We start from the raw sequence: 20305 nt of genomic DNA, 5'->3' as shown, positions 1-20305 counted from the left end.
TTTTCCTTTTATGTGCCTTCTTCCCTTGCACCATAATATTTGGTTATGCCACTGAATATTTTCGTTTCTATTCTTTGATTCCTACCAAACCATTATGCTGTGCTTTGAAATAATATACTACAGATGTTCCACATTCTACACCAGCCCTTGTGTCCCACACCCCTTCTCTCTATATATATCCCCTCTGCCTACCAAGAAAGGAGTGGGCACTGAACAATAAAGAAAAGGGACACAAAAAGAGAAAAGCTCACATGGTGCCCATGTGCTGGTTAAGTTCTTATTTTTCTCAGTGGGGTTGGCAAATGATGTCTCGAACCAATGTGTCATTAAATGAATCAGCTCCTTCACCCTCACAATAGATGCTACAGATGCCTTGACGAAATTCACTTGGTCCCACAAGAGAACCAGGGCACACAGCTGTGCCTCATCTCTGTCATTACAGAGGTACAGAGTTTGCAGCAAAGGTGACATTTTAAATCTGTTAGCACCAAGGAACAAAGACAACTGTGATAATTTCCTTCCCCCTTTTCTCCCCTGGTTTCCCCTGATACAAATGAGCACTGACATTCTGATTAATTAGACTTTGAGCATTTAAAACAAAATACATTTCTGTACGCAGGAAGTTATTCTAGTTTGCCCAAGTAATTAAAAGAGAAAGCTTCAGCATTATAATACCTGAGCAGTTCAAACTGAGTAAACCCTGATACAGGAAAACCTGTCTGATGAGAAAGATTTTCTTCCTATCGGCAGAGGAAGTTTATTTCTCAGGGGCAGATTTAATTACTTTATGCAAATATCATCAGCAAAGGATCCAATGCCACTATGCTCTCTGCCCAATAATCTATATCATCTCCCCTGTTTAATATCCAAATTGTTAGTATGTGTATGTGTATATTCATTCATGTACTGCACAATGACCTTCCAGTCATTGTCAAACTGTATATATGCCAGTGGCATCATAAGAATATAAGGGAGTTGAAAAACTTCCATCACCTGCGGAAGTCATAGCCATAATACCATCGTAGCACAATACATTACTCCCATGTTTGTGGTGATGCTGGTATAAACGAACCTACCTTATAAACTTTATAAAGTAAATAAAGTTACAGTAAGCTGAAGTTAATTTATCACTGAAGAAAGAAAAATGTGTGTTTATAGTGTAGCCTAAGTGTACAGTGTTCATAAAGTATTCAGTAGGGTAATGTCCTAGGCCTTCACATTCACTCACCGCTCACTCACTGACTCCCCCAGAGCATCTTCTAGTCCTCCATGCATGTTACATGCCCTACACAGGTGCACCAGTTTTTATATTTTATGCCATATTTTTACTGTACCGTTTCTATGTTTACATACACAAATACCAACCATTGTGTTACAATTGCCTATCGTATTCAGTACAGCATGCTGTACAGGTTTGTAGCCTAGGGACAATAGGCTATACCGTCTAGGTTTGTGTAAGTCCACTCTATGATGTTTGCAAAATGACAAAATCTCAGAATTCTCCCCTTCATTAAGCAATACATTACTGTCTCTTTTCTTTCCTCGCCGGCTCTCTCCCTCTCTCTATATATATATACAAGTAGATGTAGGAGAGAATTTACCACCTGGACACTTGAAGGAATTAATTATGTTTATAAAGATGGAGATGATTATAAAAGACATATTTAGATCCAATTGAAAACAAATAATCTACTTCAGTTAACCATAGATTAATGAGGGAGGAAAGTTAAACAACAAATATGATCAAGTAATCCTCTCCAGTTGAAAACTGCAATCTCATAAAACATTAACTCAGACGGTGCTCTAATTGAATGATATAATATAAATGCTTGCTATCTTTCATCGTAGTCTACTTAAATTTTTTCTTTTTCTTTTACTTCATTATTTTATTTTATCGTGTGTGTGTGTGTGTGTGTGTGTCTGTGAGAGAGAGAGAGAGAGAGAGAGACAGGGTCTTACTCTGTGGCCCAGGCTGGAGTGCAGTGATGCAATTTCGGCTTACTACAACCTCTGCCTCCCAGGGTTAGTTAATCCTCCCACCTCAGCCTCCTGAGTAGCTGGAACTACAGGCATGCACCACAACACCTGGCAAACTTTTTGTAGAGATGAGGTTTCACCATGTTGCCCAGGCTGTTCTCAAATTCCTGGGCTCAAGCGATCCACCCACCTTGGCCTTCTAAAGTGCTGGGATTACAGGCATGAGCCACTCCACCTAGCCAAATTTTCTTAATTCCACACAATTAGAAGTTCTAACGTGAATCATTTTACATAACCTTGGTATGACCCTGTCCTTCTGCCCAACTAAATTGTGACGTAATCCCTCTATCACTTGTTAATTGTGACAAATTTATATTCCACAATGTACATTTTAAATTGTTTAATTTCTTTTACTTGTAAAATACATTTTACCAAAAAAACCTCACCCGCATATGCTTTTATCTGGATTCCTAATTTTAAGATATATGCAGAGTCATTTTGCACTTGTCCAATTGTATACAGCCAAATCAGAGATGTAATAGTAGATTGCCATCAACAGTTTTTGAGAATAAAATCAAATTCCAATAATAAACATAGGTGAACGAATACAGTTATCTATGGCAAATATTCTTGTAAACGTTGTTATCATAAACTTATTCTACTCCCAAAGTTGTAAGGTAACAGTCACTAGAATTATTAATACAGACCTTTCCATTTTACTGGGACCTTTCCATTTTACTGGGAGTCTGCCAGCCTTTCCTAGCAAACAGACTTGGAAAAAACTCAGGTTTATGATGATAAGAAATAGAAGAAATAATAATTTAACTTAAGTTTTGGTATGCAATAGGTATGTCAGATATTTGTTGACCTTTTCTGATCTACCTGATAAGATGTCAGTCATGGCTGCCCCAGAGATGATCTACTCAAAGCCACTGTATCAATATTTCCCCTCCTTCGAAGTTCTTCATTGACAGGAACCAAAATTGGTGGCCTCTGTCTTCAATTATTTTGAGGCTTATAATTTTCTGTTTCTACTTTAACTGTGTGACTTGGATGAGTCTATTAAGATCTATTATTACTATTATTATCACTTGTAAAACAAGAATACTTTGCTGTCTTCCTATGCAGCAAGTACTGTCCTAAGGGTTTTACATTTATTTATGGCACACTTACTTTGAAAAACTCTGTAAGGTAGGAACTATTATTATCTCTAGTTTATAACTGAGAAAATAGAGTCAGAGAGGTTAAGTAGCTTGCCCAGAGACACACAGCAAGGAAGTTAAACTGTCTATTGCCATTGTGTAGATCTGAGCACAAATGCTTTGTCATCAATGGTTAATTCAGTACTTTTTGGACTTTAATGAAGCTGAGAATCACCTGGGGATCTTTTAGAAACACAGCCTGTGATGCAGTAGGTCTGGAGTGGGGCCCCGAAAATGTATTTCTAACAACTTCCCAAGTGACACTGATGCTTCTGGTCTGAGGATCGTATTTAGAGAAGGAATATCATCAACCATGTCCTCGTCAAATTCATAGTTCTGGGCTGCATCGTGGTACACGGGCCATGTTATTAGTTGTCTCACACATGTGTAAGATGTAGAGGAAATAACATAAGATGCCTGTGAGGATTCGATGTGATCATCTGAGGCTTGCTCTGACAGTTATTAACATTCAGTTGCCCATTAAAATTCTTTGGAATCCTAGGACTTCGTCTGCTCCTCTCCTGTCAAATTCATTCCCCATCACCGTTGGAGAGCAGCAGAGCTACTTAATCATTTCAGTCTTTTTCCATTCATTTCACTCAGCTATAATCAAAAACATAGGAGACTTAGAAGCCGATATGGAAATACGCTTCTGCTCCTCTGGGAGACATTTTTAGCTAGAAAGCTACTGATCTAACCTCAGATCCTCAAGACAATTACCCAGGAGCTGCTGTTGACTAACAAGTGAGCATTTGAAGCACGCACACAAGAGAAAGAAAGCGTTTTACACAAACACAAGAGCTTCATGGGCCTATATGATCAGGCCTAAGAAGACTAAAATATCTTTTCCTAATAAATATTCATTGATTTAAGCACTGTGCTACATGATTTCTAATTAAATGTCATATTTTAATTCTCACAACTATCCTGTGAGATAACTTTCTCATTCCTGTTTTATAGATTAAAAAAAACTGAGGCTTGAGAATTTTACATGACTTACCCAATGTCACATAAATGACATTAAATAGATCTGGCATTTTGCTCCCAGCCCAGTGTGTTCTCTCCATTGTATAACTCCGATGTTATGTTAGTCTACACAGGAGCCAAGGTAAAGCCATACTTACCTGGGATTGCATTCCTGCTCTTAAACTTAATGGTTATATAACCTTGGGCAAGTTGTTTAAATTTTCTAAGGCTTAGTTTTTCAATATAAACGCAGAAAAGGCATGTCTAGGAAAGATTAGCGAAGGAAGTAATATCTGAGCTGAGTCTTGAAAGATAAACAGGAACTTTCAAGATAGACTGTTGGGTGGGGCAGGTTAAGAAAAGTGTACCAATGGGAACAACTGTGCAAAGCCATGGAGTTGGAAGAGAGCATGGAGCTTTAGGAAATAACAAATATTTCAGGGGTGCTGGCTCATGAATCTCTGCTCTACAAAATGGGAGTCCATGAAAACAAAAATCTCCATCTCCTAGCTCAGTACCTAATCCATTGTCACTACTTCATAGCACAGGATAGGTGTTTCAGAAATAATGGTTGAATGAAATAAATGAATAGGTGAATGAAAATATTTAATATTTGCTGCTAAACTAGAGGAAGATCATTGGTCATGTACTGGTTAGGCTGAGTGCCTTAAACAACAGAAATTTATTTTCTCAAAGTTCTGGAGGTGGGGAAGTCTAAGATGAAGGTGCCAGTATATTTGGGTTTTGGTGAGGGCTCTCTTCCTGGCTTGCAAATGGTCACCTTCTAGGTGGAGAGAGGAAGCTTTGGTATCTCTTGCTCTTCTTATAAGGGCAGTAATCCCACCTTGGAAGCTCCATGCTCATGCCCTCAGCTCAACCTAATTTACCCCTCAAAAGCCCTACCTCCTCATAGCATAACACTGAGTGTAGGGCTTCAACATATGGATTTTGAGGGGACACAAACATTCAGTCCACGACAGAGACTTAATCGCCTTGTCTAAATTCAAGATACTCTATCTCCTTCTTCGTATGTGTAGGATTAGGCATTATATTCTGTACCTCACTCCAGATACCACATCTTGGGGATAAAAATAATATCACAATGACCACAACAGTATCATTCTCTGGCTCTGTCCTTCACTTCCCACTTCTAGAAGTTCCAACTCCCTCAAATTTCTCCCACACTTCAGATACCCCCCAGGGCATAGCTCACACTTGCTCACAGGTGAATTCCTTCTTACCTTCTGGCATCTGCCATTATGTCTTCTCCTGCTCTTTTGTGCTGTGTCTGATGAATTCTGTGGCTGCTGAGACAAAAAGCATCAAAAGTCCCTCAAAGATGGTCATGCTGAAATGGGAGAGTTTCCTAACCCCCCTCGTAGGATGTGTGACAGGGGTGTGGCTTGTCTGTTCAGCCTCTGTGCACTCAAACCCCTTACTGGAGGGGGAGCATGCAGATGGGCAGGTGCAGGAGGTGGGGCAAACACTTTTGGGCTCCAGCCCCATGGTAGTAGCATCCAGGGGTGGGTGCCTGCAACTCCCAAAGCCCCAGTGGGCATGTTACAGTGCTCTTCTAGCTCTGCCGTCCACAGACAGCTCAAGCGTTATCCAGCCCAGTGCCCTCTTGGTACCCAGGTTCTTGTCCAGCATCCAGGAAGAATCAGGTCACACAGGCAAATTGAAGGATAGTGAATGAGAGGGATTTTATTTTCAGATGGAGGTGGCTCTCAGTGGAATGGCTGGGGAGTGGGAAAGCGAATGGAGTAGGAAGACGTTCTTCCCCTGGAGTTGGGTCATCCTGCGGCCAGTCTCCTCTCCGACTGTCCCCAGCCAAACTCCTCTCAACATTCAGATGCTGCTTCTCTTCCCTCTTTCTCTACCACGCTGCTCTTCCATACTGCTATTCTTCTGTTCCTCTGCTCTTCTATGTGTCTGCTTTTCTGCTCATGGAGCCTGCAATTTGGGGTTTATATTGGTACAAGATGGGGGGGGCATGGTGGGCCAAAAGGCAACATTTGGGTGCAAAAACAAGAATGCCTATTCCCATTTAAAGTCATGGGTTTCCAGGCTTCAGGGTGGGGCCTTTGCGAGGGAACCTCCCTCTTCTACCGGGTATTTCCCTGCCTCCTGTCTGTATAAATGCCACCACTGGTGGCCAAGCCTGCCAAAATCGCAGCTGCTCCTGCCATTGCCAGGAAACTAAGACCATCAAGGGATGAGGTCTACTTCCATGTCTTCTCAATTCAGGATGAGGGTTGCCCACTTTCCTGTTCAGGCAGTAGCCCCAGAGCTGCTGTCTGACACTCAGGCTGCAAAGTTGTGCTGACCTAAGCTCTAGCTGCCTTAGCAGATACCCAGGAAACAGCTCCTCTGGTTTTTACTGAATGTGTTTTGAAGTCTTTCTCCCAACGACGTGAGTCCACAAGGGCTGAGTATTAAACTTCTCCCTCTTTAATACTGATCTGTTGACTTTGGACCAAAGCTCCATACTAACATGCCTTTTCCACTAAAGAAGACTCGTTTTCCCTCCTGAATCCCCCAGATGGTGACTGAACGTCGGCGCAAACTTAACTTTGGCTCAGGTTGGGATTCCTGCTTTGAGATGAAACTCCCACAGGAGGCACAATGCAAACTTCTTTTGTGCCTCTTGTCTACTCCATGATACTAGACAAATGGTTAATACTTAATAACAATAATAATACTTTTTAAATGGGAAACTGGTAGTATAAAGATATACCGTATGTATGCACTACAGGGGGAAAAAGTGACTCCCAAAAATGCTAAGCATTTCAGTTCTAATAAAAGCAGCCTGGTTCTGTAAACCTAGCTCAGCAAATCGTGTCTGGACGTGGTCAGTCCCCTATAAACACGTGATGCATGAGCAGCTGTCTGAAAGGCTGCTGAAGCCAAGCAGAGAAACCTCACCTGTGGAGGATGCAGGCCTGAGGACATTGTAGCAGGTCATGATCTCAAAAGAATGACCGTGAAGACTTTCAATACACAAAAAATGGAATCTTAAAGACAATGATGTTCTCTTCCCCATTGAGATCCTTTAAAAAAGTAACATGACATGGTATGAGAGATAATGGGACGGAAGAGAAGAAAACACTAGATGACTATCTACTATGTTTCTTTTTACTATAGACTTGCTGATCTCTTGGCTAGTTCTTGAATGTTCCAGGAATGTTCCCTTCTCAGGACCTTTCCAGTTGCTGTTCTCTATACCTAGAATACACCTATCTGAGAAAATTCATATGGCTTGGTCCCTGGCTTCCTTCAGGCCTCTGCTACACAACTTGATCTTTCCTGGCCACCCTTTATAACAAGAGCTCCCTCCCTACTCTCTGTCCCTGTACCGGATTTTATGTTTCTTCATAGCATTTAACTACCGCGTGGCATTATATCATTTGCTTATTATCTCTCACACTACAGTGTCAGGTCCACGAGGTGAGGAATTGTGCTTGCTGTATTCATTGCTCTGTACCTAATACCTGACACATAGTAGATGCTCAATAAATAATTTTAAAATGAATGATTATCTAAATATAAATTGTAGTGCAAGATACTGTTAACCATAAATGTGATCCAGTAAAATATTTTAAAAGCTGCCAAAAAAAACTCTAGCCAATTAAATTTGAAAGAGTTTAATTGAGCAAAGACTGTTTCGCGAATCAGGCAGCCTCCTGAGCCACAGTAGACTCAGAGACTCCAGCACAGCCACGTGGTGGAAGAAGATTTATGGACAGAAAAGGGAAAGTGACGTACAGAAATGGAAGCGAGGTACAGAAACAGCTGGATTAGTCACAATTTGGCATTTGTCTTATTTGAACACGGTTCAAACAACTGGCCACACTTGACTGGCCAAAACTTGGTGATTGGCACAAGAGTAGGTTACAGTCTGTTTACAATTCCATTTAGGTTTGTTAAATCAAGTTTAGCCTAAAGCTGCCTCCTTACATATTTTAAGTTTGGCCTGAAGGTTTCTCTGTACATCATGAACTATGACAAGTGGAGGTGTAAACAGGCCATAGTCTACACTTGTGCCAATTACTAAGTTTTGATGAATCAAATGTAGCCAACTGTTCGAACCATGTTCAAATAAAGCAAATGCTGAGCTTTTACCAGTCCAGCTGTTTCTGTACCTCGCTTCCGTTTTCTGTACCCCACTTGTCCATAAATCTTCTTTCAGCACGTGGCTGTGCTAGAATCTCTGAGCCTACTCTGGCTTGGGAGGCTGCCCGATTCTTGAATCATTCGTTTTTCAATTAAACTCTTTCAAATGTAATTCGGCTGAAGTTTTTCTTCTATCAGGTTATAGTTCGTGATGTTCAGAGAAACCTTTAAGCCAAACTTAAAATATATAAGGAGGCAGCTTTAGGCTAAGCTTGATTTAACAAAGCTATTGTCAGACTTCTACTTCTGGGTATAACAGAGTTGTTTCCCACAGATCAGCACTGAGAACAACTAGAAAACTGAGTTTAAAAAATTATGTGTATGTGTGTTTTAGAGGCTTGGGAGAGTTGCTGAAGCTAGAGAGTCCAAGACTGGGGAGGGGGTTGGTGCAGAAGAGACAGTAGATCATGGAGAGGTAAATTGTTGTTGGGCTGCTTTTTCCCTGGAGATACATGCTGATTTGCAGAATAGGTAAGAGGCTGAAAACATGGACTTTGCTTGGAGAGAGGGAAGCTTCTAGAATTAACAAAACCAACAGAACTTTGTCAAGCTAATGAGGCTGAAGAGGCAATGTTAGAGACTCAGACTTGATCCTGGAGAAGGAGGAAGGGTAAGGAAGGGTAGAGAATTGTACCTGAAATACGCTTGAGATAGTTATGGTTAAGAAATGAAGGCCAGAAGTAGTGGCTCACGCCTGTCATCCCAGCACTTTCGGAGGCCAAGGCAGGGGCATTACTTGAGCCCAGGAGTTTGAGACCAGCCTGGGCAAATTAGGGAGACCCTATCTCTACAAAATATAAAAATAAGTTAGCTAGATGTGGTGGAGCACACCTGTAGTCCCAGCTACTCAGGAAGCTGAGGTGCGAGGATTGCTTGAGCCCGGAAGGTCGAGGCTGCAGTGAGCTATGATCATGCCACTGCACTCCAGCCTGGGAGACAGACAGAGATCTTGTCTCAAAAAATAAAAGTAAAAAAAAAAGGAAGAAAAGAAAGAAAGAAAGAAATGAAGTAGAATGTCTTGAAAAATCGAGTGGACTTTTTGGAAGTCTTGCCAGACTAAGGCAACACGGATTAGTGTTCGGTCTCAGACGCTAAGGAGGTAAGGATTAGGAGAGAGTCCTTAGACAATGAACAAGGCTGCAACAGTGGTTCTGGAACTTCGCTGCATGTTGGTATCACCTGGGAATTCCTTAAAAGTATTGTTACCTAGTTCCTACCCTCAGACATTTTAATTTAATTTATGTGGAGTATGACATGTGATTAACTATCATTCTATCCAGTTAGTGAGGAAACAGCATGCCTTCTCTGGAAAAAAAATAGTCTTGGGTGTAGCATTTATGATTTTTAATGCAAAGTGTCTCGGTTTTAATTTTTAAAATTCACTAGGAATTGCAAGAGACAAGGCTAAAAGATTTAAAACTAAAAGAAAAAACAAATTATGGTAACAGACGCCATCAGTGACCCAAATATTGGCATAATCAGGTAAGGATTTTAACTAATTAATGAATATGTTTGATAAAATAGAGAGGAAAATGGTCAAGGTAAACAAAAAGATAAAAAATTACACCAGAGTTGGTTTCAAATATGTAAAAAATAGTTGAATAGAAATTCTGGACTGAAAAATACAATAACTGAACTAAAAACTTTACAGACAATTTCTTTCTTTTTTTTTTTTTTTTTTTTTTTTTTTTAGATAGAGTCTTGCTCTATCACCTAGGCTGGATGGAGTGCAGTAGTGCAATCATGGGTCACTGCAGCCTCGACCTCCTGGACTCAAGTGATCCTCCCACCTCAACCTCCCAAGTAGCTGGGACCACAGGCATGTGCCATGATGCTGGGCGAGTTTTTAAATTATTTGTAGAGATGGGGGTTTTCCTATGTTGCCCAGGCCGATCCTGAACCCCTGGGTTCGAGTGATCCTCCCTCCACTTCCCAAAGTGCTAGGATTACAGGTATGAGCCATTATAGACAAATTTGTAAAAGATTAGATATAGCGGAAGAGAGAATTAGTGAACTATAAGACAGGTCAACAGCCAAAATAAAATAAAATACATTTTATGGCTGTTCTTTCTTTGCTATAAAGAAATGCCTGAGGCTGGGTAATTTATAAGAAAAGAGGTTTAACTGGCTCATGGTTCTGCAGGCTGTACAGCAGGCATAGTAGCATCTGCTTCTACAGAGTCCCCAAGAGGCTTCCAGTCATGGCAGAAGGCAAAGGAAGAGTAGGCATGTTACATGGCAAAAGCAGGAGAAAGAGAGTGGGGAGAAGGTGCCACAAACTTTTAAATGACCAGATCTTGTGAGAACACTCTATCACTAAGATATCACCAAGCCATGAAGGATCTACTTCCATGATCCAAACATCTCCCACCAGGCCCCATTTCCAGCATTACAGATTATAATTCAACATGTGATTTGGGCGGGACAAATATCCAAACTATATCAATGTCCAATCTTTCCTTTAAATGGAATAGAAGTTTCTGAAAATTTATATTCCTAAATATATTTTTTAAGTGTTGAGACTTCGAAGTTTTAATTGGCTTCCTGTACATACCACAAAAAAGAATACCTCAAATCATTATTAAATTCCCTCACCTTACTTTTCTCATGAGTATATCCTTGTCTCTCAGCTGGGGATAGGATAAATTAGGGAGAGTGAGAAGGAGTTAAAAAAAGCCAGCAGCCCACCATTTCCGCCACAATTTAGAGTACTATGCCTAACACGGTAATTGTATGTTAAGGAGATATGGCCCTAGCTAGGTGAAGTCCAGTCTTGTGAATAACCAGAGGGCCTGAATGAGGTATGGAATCGATTGGGGGAATCCATGTAGGGTCTAGAATGGGTCAAGGTTAATGAGAATGTCAGTACTAGCCTAGGCTAACTTGTATGAACCTCACTGTCCAATGAGTATCCCAAGAGATTTTTGCTATTATTTTATGTGGAAATAGGACATAGGTCCTAGCACAGTTTGGTCATTAATCTTCACGTCGTATCATTTGCCACCTCTCATTTTTTCTCAGCCCTATTAAAAACAACTCCATATCCTACAAAATGGCTTGAATAGGACTATTTGTCAGAGAAGAGCCTGAAGATGACCTGAACTGAGAAGCTAAAGAAGCAGAAATATTCTTGTTTCAAGAACTCTAAATCAAAGCGATAAGAAACAAGAGATAATGGACAGAAGTCCAGTGATAACCATAACTGTTATAGACATGACACAGATTTTACAGCACTGTCTCCTTAAAAGCTCGGAATACGTTGCCCCATTATGGTTTTCAATAATAAACACACTGGTATGTAAAAAGAGAAACACAGCATCCCCTGGCGTGTAAATGATTTTCAGAACCTAGGGGTTATTGGGCACGTATCCTGAGATTTCATTCACAAACAGGGCCCTGAAAATGACTGACAAAGAACAGTTGCTGTTACTTGTCAGCTAAGATGTGGACTAGTTCCAAAGGAAAAGAAAAGGCTTTTCTCACACCCATCTTTCAAAATAAAGTAACTGAATAGCTTTAAAAATAACAGCAACAAACAATATATCACCAAAAACCAGGTATCAACCGAAACAATAAACTTCTTTACTCTCTCAGTGGGTGGGAGTCAAAACCAACTGTCAGACTTGTGTATCTGCTTCTTTTCCATTTTTCATTAGATTTTCCTTTCAGATGAATCTTGGTAGCTCTGAGTAGCAGAGAAGAAAGTCAGAGGAAGTGACTGCTGCATACAGATATCAGTCCAAGGAAACCCCTGTGGGCGATCCACCTCTTTCCCGGACTTCACAATCCTGGATCAGTCTCTCTCGAGGTCCCGTTCCTCTCTAAAGATGCTTTTCCTTTTTTTTTTTTTTTTGCCCCAGGAATTGTTCCGCAAAATAAAATATTTGATAAAATATAGCTTGGGCCAAATGAAAACCATTAGCCTCTTGAAAAATCACTCCAAGGAAGGGAAAAGAAACAGACATTTACTAAGCCCAAAGAAAGGATGGTAGTTACCTAGGAATTGCGTTCAACTTTAAAGGCTTTCCAAATTAGATTATTTAATGAGTTGAAAGAACAGAAAGAACATAGGTTACCAAATTAGTTTGTTTTCAGTCAGTAACAATTAGAGCAAATGAATCAAGTTTTTCAACGCTGGATTTTTTTTTTTTTTTTTTTTTTTTGGTGGGTTCCACTTCAAAATTCATTCTGAAAATCTAACAAAATAAAAACTTCAAGTGCTTTTTTGGAGACGGGTTCCTGAGATACATAGGAGTTGAAAGAGAGTTAGTGAGACTGCATCTCTAAGGTTCTGTGAAATTCTGTGGGCTGGCAGTGTAGGAAAAGGACATAACAAGAAACAACAAAGATTTTGGTTCCACATAAGGTCACCATGGAAAGGGTACACCTTTAACTCTTATTTTTAATGTGCCTTTAGAGTACATTAACTGTCTTGTTTTGATAACTAATAATAACAATGGCATAATGTACCTTATGGTTTACAAATTTAATGGGGAAAACTTGGAAGAAGCAATGAATAAAAATGAAAAACACCACCTTCTCCCATTTCTTCCTTTTTTTAAAATAACTTATTTCTTAAAGGTGGTCTTTCCTTGTCCAAAGTGTGATCATAGGTGAAACTCCATTTCCCTTTGTGCCTTACCAACTCCAACATACTTCATTATGGTCACCGTCATGCCATTCATCTGTCGTCTTCTGCTAAGTACTATAATTTAGTAGGTGTCTGGTATTCCTGAAGGTAGTGTTTTTCATTAAAAGACACATTCACACTAGTTCTCTATACTCAGTTGAAGCCAGAGCTTGGTAATGAATCTATTATTTAAATTAATAAACACTTCTGGGATATTGTTCTAAAATATGGATCTTATTTTAGAATCCAAGTGGCATAGAGCCTGGCTTGCTTTTCTCAAGAAAAATGTGCTATTTGTTTTACAACATAGTTATTTGCATTTTTTTCTGCATCCTCAATTCACTAAACTGAAAAAGAAATAAATAGAGATGTAAAAATGAAATAGAAAAATCAATAACATATTAGGGACTTTTCTTTTTCTTTTTTTGAATTCACTAAAAAACAGACCTGATTAGTTCAACATTTGGAGCAAAGAGATATTGTGTGTAATGTCAGCAAAGCCACATCAGCAAGAGACCTGAGGACATTGCTAAAGGAAACGTTTGTCAGACAACTGTGTCTCAAAGACTCTTCAGTACTTGGAGGCACCTTTCCCACCCCTTCCTGTTTGCATTCCTCAGAGTCAGATTTCAGCTAAAGGGATGGAAATTAAATAAAGGTGCATTGGAGAACACATAATTAGTCCTTAAATCATAGGATCTCAAATTCATGAAATTTCATCAAAAGTTTAGTAGAAGTCTTAAAAAAATGCCCCAGGGCAGTCTCTCCAAGTTTTCTCCCAAGAATTTAGCGTTAGCATACACAAGTAATTATCACTCGATAATGCTCTTTTGTGCCAAGCTAAGAGTTTTCTTTAACAGTCTTTTCCACCTGTGGAATAAAATATTTCACAGAAACACATTCACCCAGACCTGTTCCCATGTGAAGTCTGCTTCAAGTTTTTTGTCAGAGCATCCAACTCTTCTCTTGCAATTGTTCACACTGGCAAACACATCACATTGGCAAACACTGTGTAAATCTCAGAGCATCCTCAGGTATCTGTCCCCTTTGTGTAAGAGCCATCCTATGAAGACGAAAAATACCACTTCGAAGAAAACTAACCTTAAGGGAAGTGCAGACTTCAAGCAGTAGTATTTTTAGGGTAAATTAACATTGTGGCATAGCTTAAATATATGCTAGTTTACCCCTAACTCCCCTGCCACACACACACACACACACACACACACACAAGACAGGAAGTAATCAATAATGCTGTACTGAGAATTTGGTTCTGTGGAAAGAAAAAAGTCTTTGTGAAAAAGGCCTGAAAATCCTTATGGGCAGTCACAACTAGAAGTTCTCAGACTCTTCCTGCTTGAAAGGTTGTGAGGAACCCACAGGGGCAGGAATTACATTCACCAATATGCACCAGAACGTACCCCAAGACTCACACGGAGTCATCCTCAGCAAACTGAAAGCTCCACCCCAAACATGGGTGCCTTGACACAAATTGCCCCTAGGAAAGTCCAAACTATAAGCTCTGATGTTTTTGGTGGATGTTAGTTATGTGTCTAAATTCATCACAAATTATTTTAATAAAGTATTGTGTAATTAGAATTAATGAAAATTTACATCAAAGCTCTTGCTAAATATAATTGTACAAAAGTTACAACTTTAAGTAATTAATGGTTCATCTTTGTCTTCTTTATCACTCAAGGAAAACTCTAGGCTGCAAATTGCCAAAGGAACTTCTTTAGTAATACAAGGAAATGTTATCTATGATTTGAGAACCATCACACATTTTTTTGAGACGAAGTTTCACTCTTGTTGCCCAGGCTGGAGCAAAATGGCACGATCTCAGCTCACTGCAACGTCCACCTCCCGGGTTCAAGCAATTATCCTGCCTCAGCCTCCCATGTAGCTGGGATTACAGGTGCCCACCACCACACCTGGCTAATTTTTTGTATATTCAGTAGAGACAGGGTTTCATCATGTTGACCAAGCTGGTCTTGAACTTCTGACCTCAGGTGATCCGCCTGCCTTGGCCTCCCAAAGTGCTGGTATTACAGGTGTGAACCACCACGCACGGCTGAGAAACCACCACACTTCTAAAGCAAATGCAATCTTTCAAAGGTAGAATGTGACACATAAAGTGACAATGCAATTTCACATGATGTTAAAAAACATTCTGAATCTCTGAACTTGTTGCCATTTATTGAAAGTTAATCACTTAAAGATTTCCAAATGCCCATTCAGTCAGGCACTGTGTTGAGTGCTCAAGTAAACAAGAATGCACAATTTTTTAATCTTGGCATCTCCCTAACCTGCCCCAGGAGAAGACTGAGTCCTCCAAAGAGACACAGCAGCATGGTCAGAGTACTAACAGGTAAAATGGAGAATCCACGGGTTATAAGAGTATACCACTAGAGAAAATAGGGGAACAAATACTTCCTACCAACAAGAGCTGTTGTTGGTCAAGAGGAAAGGGTATGTGTGTTTCTCCCAAGTCACAGGATCATGAAAGATACTTTAGAGCAATGTTTCCAAGAGTGAGAACCACAGTGTACCAGGAGAGGATTCATTGCAGGTAAGAGACACCGTTCTATAAAAAAGTTACCTTAGGCAGAAAGAAACTTAATCAGGAAATTGTTGAATACCTAGAATAACAGGTTTTAGGATGGGTTTTTAGGAATGACTTTCAGAATAACATTGTCCAACTGGCAGGCTAAGGGAACTGTTGCCCTAGCTATAGTCAATGAGCTGGGAATCTCAAAGCTGCCATGGCAACTGCTGGCTTCATGATTGAACTGCCTTAAATCTGGGAATCAAGAAACTGCCTCTGTAAGCATGCCTTTTCAACTGTCCCAGAAACACTCCACCCTAATGTGAATCCAGGGACTAGAATTTATTGCCAGAACTTTTGGCTCCAAAGTCATTCTGTATCTGCTATATCTGGATAGCTAAACTGGTGCCTCATACCCCACTACCTCTTCTCCGACTACTTCTGGACTCAAATCTTACACTAGTGCAACTAATTGATGAAATCTAAATCCATTTGAAATCACAGAAGCAAAGGAATGTGGAAAAGGTTTTTAGCTTCCTTAATTTGACATATCTTAATATGCTAATGTGTGATATCAATCTCCAAAAATGAAATATGGCACACAGCAATTCCTGAACTTAATTGATCATCAGCCTCTGCCTTTAGCGAGCATCTTGCAGTACTGGAACCAGAACTCTGGCTCCCAGTTCCCAGCTCTGTACCCTACAGCTTATCTTTGTAGAAGAAAATATGTTGTTTCATATTCAGGCTTTTGCCATAGCTATCTTACTAGAATGTAGTCATACTCATAAATGATATTTGATATGGAGTTACATTAAAAGATAATTTTGACTTTTAAATAAATGTATGGTTTAAAGATGACTTTATAACAATTATGTGTGCATTTGTAAATGAATGAATAGAAAAATTATCAGAATAAAACACCCTCAGAAATATATACTGTATTTTTTTTTTTAAACACAGATTAAATGGTATGGACTGATGGTATTAGCATTTAAAATAATAACAACAGGAGGGAAACCACATCATCATTCTTGTTCGAATCCCTTCTCTGTGTGTAGGCCATTTACCCTCAAGGAAATTTTCACAGAATGGCTCTGCACCCTGTGGACAACCATTCCTGGACACAGTGAAGTGTCGTTAAGTTGACAGGGAGCCCATCAGCGCAGCACCTAATTACTTCTACTGGCAGGTTGCTCCAGCATGAAACAGGGCCCCAGGGGACAGTACCACCTCCTTTGCCTCAAATTCCCTGAAGCATCTCTTTTCAAACATCAGTCAAGTGTGAGCCAAGTCCTTGGCCTTGCCAATGTAAAGGCAATTTCGTCCCTTGGGCAAAAATTGCCAACCTTAATGGGTTCCAGCTGTTGCATGATCAGTCAGCCTACAGCCTGCCCTGGCATTTCAAAGGGCTCCTGCCAGGTCTGTGTCACCCCCACGCAAAAGGTGAAGCTGGCCTTTGAACCATGTGGCCTTGCCCCATGGATGTGCATTACCCCCAAGAGAAAGGAAATGGCTTCCTTCTGGCTGCGTGGCCTGGCCAGAGGCCTCAGGAGCTCAGATTACCTGGATCACTCGAGAGGCTGGCACCAGAGAGCAGCCCGGATCAACATCATTAAGGCACAGGTTTCAGCAACACAAGCATCGCTCAGAGGACCCAAGGCAGAGCGAATTTTTTCCTCTGCAAATCTCTGTAGCTCTTGGGGACCTTTACACTCCAACATATTATGAGGTGAAAATCCTGTGGACATTTGGGCTGTACAGAGAAATGATCAATATTTGGTATTCACAGTACAGATGTGTGTGTGGAGTGGGGCAGAGGAGGGAAGGCAAGAATCTAATCCAGTGTGCACATTATGTCTAGTTTATCACCAGGATTGCCTTGTTGTGATAACAGGGAGCCTGGCTCTCCCTACTGGGGAAGCATCAATTGAACTGGCAGACTTTCCTCCCTCTGTACTTAGCCAACATTTTAACCTTAGATCGCTAGAGAAATGGCAGCATTTATTAGAAACCAGATATTCAGATATTTTCATGCCCTACAGAAAAAATCTTTGCCCCAATTTACTAAATTACTTTAAGTTTCTATATGAATAACATGTTTCTTATTATATAACATGTTATATCATAGACATATAACACATTCATATGTTATATAATATATATAACATAGCCATATAATAACATGTATCTTAAGCCATCTATTCTAGGGGTCTCAAACTGTTAGCCCACAGGCCACGTTCTGCCTGCACGAAGTTAGATTTGGCCTGCACAGGGCTTTCAAAAAGAAAACACTGAACCAACATCTAGAAATCAAGAGATGATACATTTTTGAAAATGGGGATATCAGAAATGTTTGTTTTAAACCAGAAGATCGCACAAGACTTCCCAGGAAGAAACTGAACTCCAGAATTGCTATTGCCTGTGTGTTTGGGGGAATGGCAGGGAGAAGGGGAGGATAGTTCTCCAGGAACCAAGGCCCCAGCATGCCCTGTGACTACCCTCCTGAGGCTGAGCAGCCTTGGGCATTTATCACGCCACTGGAGCTGTAGATTTTTATGATGTGGAGATGTTTCCCCATGTCTCTGCCATAGATAGAAAGAAAAGTGGAAAAGATCATATTCCCTTTTTTATATCAGGCCTGCTTCACTCATTTAAGATACCTGCCTGGCCTTGTTTGGAGTTTGTCATCCAGAAAAACTGAGAACAGTTATTTTAATGGAAAATCTGCAAGGACCTGCTCATACCCAGGGCCAGGTGTGAGCACCACTGTAAGGAGGTCACTGTGTGTCACTGTAAGGCCTGCCACCTGTCCCCACCTGTGCTTCTGCCGGTGCCCCCACCTGGAGGATCTTGGCCATGTGTAGAGAGGTGGTGGTTCAGGTTCTAGACCAGCATTTTTCATGGACCACAAAGAGTCATGAAATCAATTGAATGGATCATGATCAGCTTTTTTTTTTAAATGAACAGAAAAATATCAAAATTCATCAGGCTTACTAAGGGTGTTAAGGTATTGTGAATTTCTTGTTTTGCATACACACATGTGTACTGGGTAGCTGTATTAAAGAATGCTCCTATAAGTCATGGAAAGAGCTTGAATAATCTTGCTATAGATCAATGGTTCCAGATCTTCCATGAGCCCATGACACCTTGGTGTCTGTGAAAGTCATGAATCTGAGAATCTCTTTCAGGCTTTCTAAATATCTTACTGGGTTTTATGGACTAGATATGCCATCAAAACACCCAAAAAGTCATAAAACGAGGTGGATACTTTAAAAAAATTTTAAAAATTCATTATGAGCTGCAAGAAAGTAAGGAATATCTCCAGATGCTAAACAGCACGTGAAAACAGGAATCCAGAGAGGTGAAGGGATGATAAGGACAAGCTGCCTCTGTGTCTGCAATCCCAGGTCTCCTGACTCTTCTGTTAGCCACTCAGGCCTCAAGCCACCCATACCAGGGGTCTGACAGGAGATGCCCACCTAAAGCCGAGACTTCAATGACTAAAAGCTCAGTGAAAGGATAAGTGAAGGAGGCCATAGACGGAAGACAGCAAAGAAACTTCCAAAACTTTGCACTAAGTGAATTGAAAAAATATCCCTGAGACGCCGAAACAACAAAGTGGCCTTTCTTTGGGTTTACAGAACAAATTCATATTTTCATTGGGAATTAATTTTAGAATGAACTCAGGCTAATGGGGGGCCCAAGCATTTTGCAGAAGAAATCGCTAATCCTCTCTGGGAATGAACTTTCACCTGGACCTTCCTTCTCAAACCCGTATGAAATATTTACAAAAATTAATGTATTCTCAGCTATAGATAAAAGTCAACAAGTGTCAGAGAGCTGGCATTACACAGATTATATTCTCTGACTACCAAGCAATTAAATAAGAAATTAATAACAGAATTAAAATATCGTGGAGATCAGGAGGAAGATGGTGAATGGGAGACAGGGCTGACATGTACCTCTCACTTAGATGGACAGAAGAGTGTGTGGAGACTCACACTGTCAACTTTTGCTCCAAGAACCATGGCAGGAATGTACCAGGAAAACTGAAAGAATTCACAGATCTTTTGAAAGAAGCAGTACACCACTGCAAATTCTGTAAGACGAGCAAAAAACTGTGAGTTCCCAAAGTGTGAAAGGGAAAAAAACCGCTGCCTCCAAATACACATCCCCACTGGTGAATCTGAAAATCCAGATCCTGGGAGAAGGATTTAACCTTACCTAGAGCTGAAACAGATTTAGGGAGCCACACCAAATATAAAAGTAGAAGCAGCAGTGGGAAGAGCCTTGTAGGCACTTGCAGTCTTCAGCTCAAACCCAGGAAAGTCATCTCTGACTATATCTCACAGTGGGCATTGGGGAAGGCAGCCAGCAGAACTAGGGAGGGGTCATAGGGTGAAAGTAGCTTCCAACTGAAATTTGTAATAATTTCAACTGGGCACAAATTTTCTTGAGCAGAATCTGAGGGGCAAACTGGGGGGCAAAACTGCTGCAGGAGCCAACAACAACATTGTGGACAGAGAGGGAAAGCTGTGCTTGGTTTCTCCATGGGAAAGCTTACAGCCTGGGACAAGGTCTAAGTAGGGCATTAGAGGAGTAAGACCAGACTCACCAACTGCATGACAGCTGGGTGAGGCCTTTCACTACTGGCTATCCCCTATTTCCCTGGCAAACTCTATGACACAGAAGAGGCAGCCATAATCCCCTCTGCAACACAACACCGTTGGTCTGAGAACCACCCCCAATCCCACACAGCAGCCATGGCAATCCCTACCCAAGGACAGTCTAAGCCTAGACCCATGTAACCCT

The 20305-nt window shown here is 40.6% G+C and overlaps 1 long non-coding RNA gene across 1 annotated transcript in view; it reads right to left on the bottom strand.

The window, feature by feature from the left end:
* LOC134731748 (uncharacterized) overlaps positions 1-5500 on the bottom strand; it is a 29827-nt gene extending 24327 nt beyond the window's left edge. Inside the window, exon 1 of the long non-coding RNA XR_010114306.1 lies at positions 5387-5500. This is a non-coding gene — a long non-coding RNA (uncharacterized lncRNA). The remainder of the gene's footprint in view (positions 1-5386) is intronic.
* Positions 5501-20305: the final 14805 nt, after the last annotated feature.

The sequence above is a fragment of the Symphalangus syndactylus genome, chromosome 11, assembly GCF_028878055.3.
Source record: "Symphalangus syndactylus isolate Jambi chromosome 11, NHGRI_mSymSyn1-v2.1_pri, whole genome shotgun sequence".
NCBI classification, from domain to species: domain Eukaryota; kingdom Metazoa; phylum Chordata; class Mammalia; order Primates; family Hylobatidae; genus Symphalangus; species Symphalangus syndactylus.
The sequence above is the reverse complement of the archived record's forward strand: the minus strand, read 5'-3'. Positions and strand labels throughout refer to the sequence as shown.